The sequence below is a fragment of the Octopus bimaculoides genome, chromosome 13 (genome assembly GCF_046866305.1).
Source record: "Octopus bimaculoides isolate indiv1 chromosome 13, ASM4686630v1, whole genome shotgun sequence".
Lineage (NCBI taxonomy): Eukaryota > Metazoa > Mollusca > Cephalopoda > Octopoda > Octopodidae > Octopus > Octopus bimaculoides.
Window position 1 is genome coordinate 44,513,151 of NC_142940.1, and position 10,508 is coordinate 44,523,658.

The following is a 10,508-nucleotide window of genomic DNA, read 5'->3' on the forward strand; positions in this document are numbered from 1 at the left end:
GTACTTAATTTATCGACCCAGAAAGGACAAAAGGCAAAGTCGACCACGGTGAAATTTGAACTCAGAACATAAAGACAGACGAAATACCGCTAAGCATTTCGACCGACGTGCTAACGTTTCTGCCAGCTCGTCGTCTTGAATACTTGCATCTGTTACGAGTACTGTTTATGACATATACACAACAAGCTTTACATTGCGTTTAATGTTATATGTACAACATGGGTTTATTATATCATATAGAAAATATTCTATATATTATGTAAGGTAGTTTCCGTTATTAGATGTGCTATATCGCAAATATTTAAAAAATATTTTGATATATTATTTATTTCCTTTAGTAATTTAAAATATATATCGATACATTCTAATACAGTATATTATTTTAGAGGAGTATATTTACATCTAATATTTATTATGGGCCACACATTGAATGAATACATGCTATATATCATGTTTATATTTGACAATTTATTTCATTCTTAGTTTATTATTTTCTCCTTTTTTTTCCTACAAATTAATTCACATATCCATTTCATATTTATTTCATTTTCACTCCGCATGAATGGGTGGATGGACGGATGGATAAATGGTTGTATATAGATGTTTCTGTGAATATATGTTTCTGTGAATGTATGTTTCTGTTTGTGCCTTTATATGTATGCTTGTGTATATACCTGTATTTGTACACATGAGTATATACCGGTTCTTAGAGCTCTACAGTAATACACAAGCAAGAGTACGAATATGCTTGTTTATCTGTCTATCTACACACGCACGCACAAACACACACACACACTCACACACACACACACACACACACACACACACACACACACACACACACACACACATATATATATAAAGAAGTATGTTTATGCGTTTATATGTGTAGATATATACTGAGATAGATGTACTCCATGGGTGTGTTTATAAAACTACAGGTAGGCATGTGAGCATAATTATGTGGCATATACATTGGTACATATATATTCCCATGTGTGTGTGTGAGAGAGTGTGTGTGAGAGAGTGCGTGTGTATAGCAGGAAATAAGTGGCTATGTCTATATGCGTGAGCGCATGCATCTATATACATATTGCTTGAACTAAATTCATTATGTGAATAACTATACATATATATGAATTGGATCTGCATAAAATGACTTTTAATTATATATTTAAATGCGTATACATACATACATACATACATACATAAATGCATGCATACACACATACATACATGCATACATATATATACACAAATGCACACACATATACATATAAATGTATATATATACACGCACACATATACATATATATATATATACATATTATATGTATGCAAACATATATATATATCTACATACATATATACATAATGCATACATGCATATATACATACATACATACATACATACACACACACACACACACACACACACACACACACACGCACACACACACACACACACACACACACACACACACACACACACACACACACACATATACACTTCTAATATAAGGATAAACTTTTTCAAACGAAAATTTTATCATTGGCCAGTATATCATAATACTTGTTAAGGTATAATTATAAACAATTATAAATAATTGCAAAAGAAAAACAAAATTCTATGCCAATATGCTGAAAAATAGACTTCAGATCGTCTAAGCATATACAATATTTTTCACTATAAATACACAGCGTGTTAAAACGAAGAAAGCAAGCTAACTGAAATTTGAAAAATTCATTAGCTTGCTTTCCTCGTTTCAACAATTTATAGTAAAAAATATTGTATGTGCTTAGACGATTTGAAGTCTATTTTTCAGCATATTGGCATAGATTCTTTTTTATATATTGCCAGCCACTACACATTCTTTATTTTCTCTCCGTGTTTCTTTCTGTGTTCCTTTCTGTGGAAGAGCGTAGGCTCGAAACGTTAAAAACTTTTTCACTTCCCGAGCGTTAAGCTAATAACATCTGTTTGTTGTCTATACCACCTGTCTTCGTCTTTTGTTTATCTGTGAATTCTCCCCATATATATATATATATATATATATATATATATATATATATATATATATATATATGCTTATGTATATACACATATGTATACATAAAAAAAAGCAAGAAGTTGGAAAATTCATTGGTTTTATCTATTCACCATCACACGTTTCATTTACTAATAAGAATTATAGAATTTTTGATAGACATGTAAGGAATTCCCTATTAGAAATTCGTCAGACAAAGAAATTAGATAATTTGGATGAAGCGTTATTTTTATCCTACCTACCTACATAATGCACACACATACGCACGCACGCACACACACACACACACACACACACACACACACACACACATACGTACATATATATATATATATATTAAATTCAAATTACGATGAACGTAAACAAACAAACGAAGTTTGCTTTTAGAAGCGTTGCGATGTCTTAGAAAGTTGAAGAAGTGATTTTTAAATTCTCAAACGCAGGATAATGCTTATAATATAGCCTGAACAGGATAAGCTACCCCTATTTTGCAGAAAAAGTGTTGGCGGCCAGCTATGAGATTCGAACTCACACCTCCGTGATTACGCGTCACGGACTGATTTTGTGAAAAAATAGATTCATTAATTTAGAATAATTACAAACACATATTGACACTCTGAAAGATTGATAAAAAGTGATTCATCCCGTTTATGTGTGAAAAGTGTATTTCTGTGTGTGTGTGTGTGTGTGTGTGTGTGTGTGTGTGTGTATGTGTGTGTGTGTGTGTGTGTCTGTCTCTGTGTGTGTGTGTGTGTGTGTGTGTATTTACTGTTATGCATTGTTATACAATTAATTGTTATAAGTATATATGAAGTTCTGTGAGAAATATAATGTTTTTGTTAGCAATCTGAATGACTGCGTTTATTATCATTTTAGTTATCAAATCGGTGACGAGTTAGAATTTCAGTTTACGTGATAAAAGACAGAAATTCACGAATAGATATATCAGAATGTAACCTTTGCGTTGCACTATATATATATATACACGCGCACACTTATTCACACCCATTCGCATGCATACTTACACACATACACACAGCGCGCATGCATGTGCACTCAAATATATTAAACTGAAAGATTACACAAGTCTTTCGAGTAGAGTACATATTTATTCATTTTTACTGGTAATATGTAGGCAATGGCATCGCAGTTTCGGTTTATTAGCCAACGTAAGAGTGTGGTTTACTTTGTTCACGTCTCTATATAAACAACATTCTTACAATGGGTAATAAACCGAAACTTCGATGTCATAGCCTGCTTATTGGCTGCATGGCTTTTCAAAAGACAGAAGTCGGACAGTTGCAGCTAATAGTGTTCTCTCTGAGTAGACATCAATTCGCAGTAGAGATTACTACAGTTTGTGGTGACTCTCTAAGACATGCCCTCAGCCACAGTCAGCCACCTAGCTATGCTGATAATAGATAATACTGACCCCTCCCCCCAAATTTCGGGACTTATGCCTGGAGTAGAAAAAGATAATAGATAATACAAACGTATCACTAGTTGTCAAGGACCATGATGATATACTAAAACTGGAAAACGACCTGTATGCAATATACATATGTGCTGATGAAAATAACATGCTGTTCAATGCTGAGAAGTTTCAAGTACTCTACCCTCGGCCCACGAACAAATTACAATCGGAATGTACAGGACCGGTGAGTAGTGCAATTCTAGAGTCAAAGTGGGCGGGTGAATAATGATGCAACATTCCATGTGCATATCAACAAGATGGCGCTGTGCAGGTGAGTGTATGGATGGATTCTGATATCATTTAGAAACAGGGAAAAAGATACATTGCTACCCCTATAGAGAACTTTTGTGTTCAATTGTCTGGAACTTGAAGCAAACCAGTGCCACTACACAAAGAAGATTGACTCGGTGAATCAGATGAGCTACTGAGAGAGATAAAAGGAACTGAAGATCTAATCCCAAGAGAGAAAGAGTGAAAGATATGCAGTAATATACATATAGATCCTGGAAAGTCTAGCTACCAGCTTTGGAACTGAAAGTTATACCAGCCATCGAACTGGACAGCCCTGTATAGTATCAAAGATCCCGTCTTCGCCATCTTGAATAAAGACCTTGTACTGGAACATCTTGGGTTTCAAGGCCCCACAACTGTTCAACATTCTTCCTGACAACCTCAGAGATCTACACGATGAACCCAAATCGTGACAGGAGGCACAAAGAAGAGCAGCTCTGTCCAACTCGTTGTTCCACCAAAGACAGTACAGGAAAGGAAAGAAATCCAACCACACTGAAATGTACTAATCCACCAGGGACCCAGTCTTTGGCTGAAACCAGTATAAGATAAAAGTAATATGATCTATATTACTCTAACCGATTCTTAAAAAAGATAGTTGAAAATATATTAAAAACTTTGACCTTTCTCAAAGATAGTGTTGTTATCGGTAGGTCTGTGATAAATCGATCCAGTATTATCTATAGATATTCTTTTATGCAACTCAAAATAGTACAACATCCTATACTCAAAGAATCTTGATTAATATAAGATAACATTCAAACAACCCAAATTGTGACCTGAATATGACACACCTGAGACATAACTCCTGACTGAACTCAAATGCTAACAAACTTACCTTATCAAACCAATAAAACCGACTCCATCATCCCCTCCTTTCCACCCATACTCTACAAGCATACATATTCGAGAGTAAGTAAAAAGTTATATGCGCTCTTGCTTCTGTAATTTATAAGAACAAGAGCAGGGGTTGAACAATTACATCATTTTACGACATAGTCTCATTGCATTTCCATGCACTTCATCCAGCGATCCACAAGCTTGCTTCTTCCATCGGAGAAGAAGGTTTTCTTCTGATTTCGCAGCCATTTATGTACCGCTTCCTGCGCTTCTTCATCTATAGCAAATTGACGACCTCTATGTATGAACGGTTCAAAGAAGTGATAGTCGGAAGCGGCGAAATCTGTACTCTATGCAGAGTGTTCCAGTAACTCAAAATCCATTTTTTTTTCAATGGTTTCAACGGTGTGGGCGGCTGCATATCGGTGAGCGTTGTCGTGCAACAATAGAACACGGAGTTTGGTTCGAATTGATGGTTTCAATTTGTTGGTCAGCATTTCACCGTAGCCTGCACTGTTGACTGTTGACCCCAAAATAGTTAACATCACTTTTTTGTTGAAGGTTGCCTTGAATCTCTATTTTGCTGGCGTCTCCAGGTGTTTCCGCTCCATACTCCGCATTTTGGATTCTAGTTCAAAGTGATGGACCCAGGTTTCATCTCCTGTGACCGTTCTCTCTAAAAGTGCTTTACCTTCATTGCTGTAATGGTCGGGTTAGCATTGACAGAGCTTCACACGATTGAGCTCATGCGCTACGTTAGCTCACTTCGTACAGACTTTACGGAACGAAACTTTTCGGGGACCGATTTCGTATAACTAATTTGCAGAGAACATGCCAACTCATGGATAGCCGTTCGTCAGTTCACCAGAACCATCGCTCGAGCTTGTTGAATCTTCACGCCAGTGATGGAGACTGATGAGCGTCCTCTTCCTTCATTATGCTTCACATTTGTCTGGCCATTTCGCACACACTTCTACGCAATAGACCGCTATCCATGTATTGTACAAAAAGCCTGCAATGAATTTGAGTCCCTGACACACCGTCACATCAGAGAAATCAAATCACAGATCTAATCTTTCTTGGTGAGCACTGCCAAAAGAGTGTCTATGTAAAACAAGAAAAAAAAAACTGGAAAGATGAAGGTCAAGGCTAGGTTACGTAGCCACAAGTGTACCACCTTTTACCATGCCAGTACTGAAGACATTGTGGTCAGCCTAAAGAGGTGTTTTGGCGAAAGAGAGGATAATTTCTGACTTCCCTTCTACTTTCTGATGGCGGCTAGTAAGCCGAAACTTAGAAGTCTTTACCAACCTTTTTCTTGTAAACACACACATGCACACACCAAGGTAAATTAGAATTATGGTTCGCACTTAAAGAAAATTACCAATGAAAAACTAATTAGCAGCGGGTAGAAGTTGCTGTTCATTAATCCGAGAGGCATAAAGAAGGCGTCGTTTCTGTTCTTGTTTAAAGGCCATGAATCCGGTGCTCTACTCAACATTTAAACACAATAATCTAATTATCTAATTATAGTATTTGTCTAAATTTTCTATTTTATATATATATCTGACAGAAATGTTATCGCGCTGTGCAAAATGCTAATCTGTATTTACATTCTGAGTTCAAATTCCGCCCAGGTCGAATTTGACTTTCATCTTTATATATATATATATATATATATATATATATATATATATATATATATATATGTGTGTGTGTGTGTGTGTGTGTGTGTGTGTGTATGTATGTATGTATGTATGTATGTATATACGTATATATACGTATATTCACATGCTTATATATACATTTATATGTATGCGTATGTGTCTGTCCATGTGTGTGTGTATGTGCGTGTGTGTGTGTGCGTGCATGCGCGCGTGCGTGAGTAGCGGCGCCAAAGAAAGAAATATTTGTTATTTCAGAGACTTTGTTAAAAAAAACCAAGGTAAATTAGAAGTATGGTTCGCACTTAAAGAAAATTACCACAGAAAAACTGATTAGCAGCGGGTAGAAGTTGCTGTTCATTAATCCGAGAGGCATAAAGAAGGCGTCGTTTCTATTCTTGTCTAACAGATCATATTGACGAGTATATCCGAAATGTCGATAAATTTACATTATTGTAACTTATTTCGTAAGTGATAAATCTGCATAGCTGATGACAACTATACACATAATTTTATATTTAAACAATGCTACGAGCACGGCTTCTCAAAATATAAGCTACATCGATTAGAAACTCTCTTTACAACCACGTGATTTGGGGTTTAGTCACACAGCGCAGCAGATTGGACAAGAGTCTTTTACTATAGCCCCGTACCACCCAACGCCTTGTGAGTAAATTTAGTATCAGAAAACTGTGTGTGTGTGTGTGTGCGTACACGCGAGCTTGTGTGTTTGCGTGTATGTGTGTTTGTTTATGTCCATGTAATTTAGTGATTTGGTATAAAAAACAAAATCGATAGAATAAGTACTAGATTAAAAATAAGTACCAGGGTTGATTTGTTTCATTAAACCTTTCAAGGAGGGGCCCCAGCATGGCCGTTACCCAATGACTGAAACAAGGAAGATAGAACATTGAAGATAAATGACAAAAGATAAACCGATCGAAATACAAAGATAATGCTGTGTCGTGGCGTCAGGAGAAAAGATTACTTGATTTCACAGCGTTTTATATTAACACTAAGAAGTTTAAATGAGTTTATTTAAACAAAATTACCGCAGAATTTATTTTGCGTGGAGTAGCGGCTGATCTTCATTAATCCGTGAGACTTTTAGCGAGGTATTCGTTTTATTTTAACGAAAACACTATATCACAGGAACTAGTCTAACACCTCGGCCCGTCGATAAACACGATCTAACAGATCATGTTTCGAACCTTTGATTCGAAGGTACACCATGGATTCGAACCTTACTCATCGATATAGTTTCATACTACCTGCTATCAGGTCTTCCCATAAGTTCTGTCCGATTTTACCTTTTTTAAAACTGAATGAAATTTAATAGTATTTTAGAATGTCTAATAGAATTAAAAGTTATATTTATGCATTTGTGTACATTTAAACTAATTAAATATTATTTTACAGAAGAATAGAATTAAAATTTCTTTGATTAAAACACTTTCTAACATGGTAGCATCCAAAAAGCATTAGAGGCACATAATGCTTTATGAGTACAAAAAAGGAAACTCTGCAGCCAAAGCGACTCAAAACATACACTCAGTCTATAGGAAAGAATGTTTGAATGAAACAACTTGCAGAAGATGGTTTGCAAAATTCAGAAGTGGAGATTTCAGCCTTGAAGATAAAGATCGAACAGGACGTCCAGTTGAGTTTCATGATAAGCTCCTTGAGGCATTACTTGAAAAAGATCCTGCATTATCAGTTGAAGAATTGGCAATAAAGCTTAGTTCAAACCATACAACTGTTCATCGTCATTTTCAACAACTTGGAAAGGTGCCTAAACTTGGAAAATGAGTGCCTCGTGAATTGTCCGAAAGCAACCGCAAATCTCAAGTTGACATCTGATCTCTCCATTCTCGCGAACTCATTTCACCCTTTTTGGATGGACTTGTGACTGGTGAAGAAAAATGGATCTTCTATCGAAATGTTAAACGTCGTAAACAGTGGCTTGGTAAAAGGGAAAAAAGTTCAACCACAACCGAGAAGGGAACTTCATCGGAAAAAGGTTCTTCTCTCTATCTGGTGGGATTGCAAAGGAGTAATTCGCTTTGAATAGTTACCACCTAATGCAACAATCAATGCTCAAGTCTAATGTCAGCAATTAGAGCGTTTGAACTAAGCTTTGAAGAAAAAATGACCCGCTTTAGTGAATTGAAAAGGATTAATGTTTCATCAGGACAATGCGCGACCTCATACTGCAAATATCACATCACAGAAGATCGAAGAGCTTGGTTGGGAAAAATTCCTCATCCACTTTATTCTCCCGACCTTGCTCCTTCAGACTACCATTTGTTTCGTAACTTACAGAATCATTTGGGGGGACATAACTTTCGCAAGCCAGGAGAATGTCGAAACTGATATTTCAGAGTTCTTCGCTTTGAAACCAAAATAATTTTACATTGATGGGATTAAAAAGCTTGTAAATAGATGGAAGGAAGTCATAGATAATCAGGGAAAGTACATTGATGATTAAATTTCAACTAAATACAACATTTGATCACTTGTATATGCATGCATACACACACATATCTCCCCCTCTCTCTCTCTCTCTCTCTCTCTCTCTCTCTCTCTCTCTCTTTCTATATATATATATATATAGAAAGAGAGAGAGAAAGAGAGAGAGTGAGAGAGAGAGAGAGAGAGAGATATGTGTGTGTATGCATGCCTATACATACATATACATATATATACATGCATATATATCTAGATATATATGGATATATGTGTGTGTATGTGTATGCATATGTGTGTGTGTATATATATGTGTATATATATATATATATAGGGAGAGAGGGAGAGAGAGGGAGAGAGAGAAAGAGGGAAAGAGAGAGAAAGAGGGAGAAAGAAATAGACAGCATGAGCGAGACATGTGCATGTAAGGAAACACACAGAAACACCACCAACTTATTCGTGCACATATGTGTGCGCATGTACTTGTATGTGCCTATATGAAGATGTATATGTATAAGTCTGTATATACTTGTAGGTATGTCTACCTTGCTATGTTTGAATATATTTGTACGTTTATGTCTATACGTATAGCCCCGTGACTATAGTTGTCCTACAACCATCATACCAACTAACATGTTTTCTAGATTGACAACACCTTCCTACACACTAGATTTTTGTATCAGAACCATTAACCCCTCGTCCTGTTTGGCACATTAACTACGTACTTCACACCACTCCGCTTCCCTCAACACATTCAATTCTTACCCGTAAATCAACTATCAATTCAATAAACTCAAGAACGTGTGTATTTTCCAATCAACACTCCACCACACGTACTTTCCTCATGCAGATAATTTTCTGCTTCAAATCAACGTTGTTTTCGTCCATACCGTTTTTATACCGGTCAATCTTAAGCAAGCACCCAAATGAGCTTAAAGCAAACCTTTACAAATAAACTTTTCTCTTTTTACTAACAGATCTAAACTCACAAGCAAGTATCTTGTTTTAATTTATCACATGATATTATCCAATTTGACGCACTTAATGGTTAATAATTTAATTTATTTTGGTTTATTTTGTCACAGACAATCTAATTTGTTTTGTTTTACTTTGCTATATTCTATATCCAAATTCATATATCATTGAGCAACACACATCTACATACACCAAAACCAAAATATACGTAAATATTACTTACAAATGAACTAGCCCAGAAAATCTACCCATATAACGCACACATACCTTGTATAAGTATCTCCTCCATTTTTTATAATTTCACAATCTCAACATTCCAAAGATGAAACGAATTCAGAATAGTCACAGGGAAAGAGTTACAGTACACACACGCGCACACACATACACAAGGGATCACTCACAATTTTCATGAAAATTATTTTTATCCTAACTCTGACCATAAGCAACTTCAAAAATATTCTTTGCTTAAGCACTTTAAATATTACTGATGGTAATTAAATGAAAAGAACATTTTTCCTGTGACTTTCTATGACTTTATTTCTGTCCGCTGGTGAAACTACAAATTACTGTATGGCTTTGAAACTTCTAATATAATAAAGTTTATTATACAAATGATCTGAGTTTTCTTTTTCTTATAGGTAGTAAGGCAGAGAATATTTTATATTTACATACAAAAACTCATACATATAAGTACATTTTGTACGCGTGGCTGTGTTTGTGTGTAACACACATTCACACACACATACATAT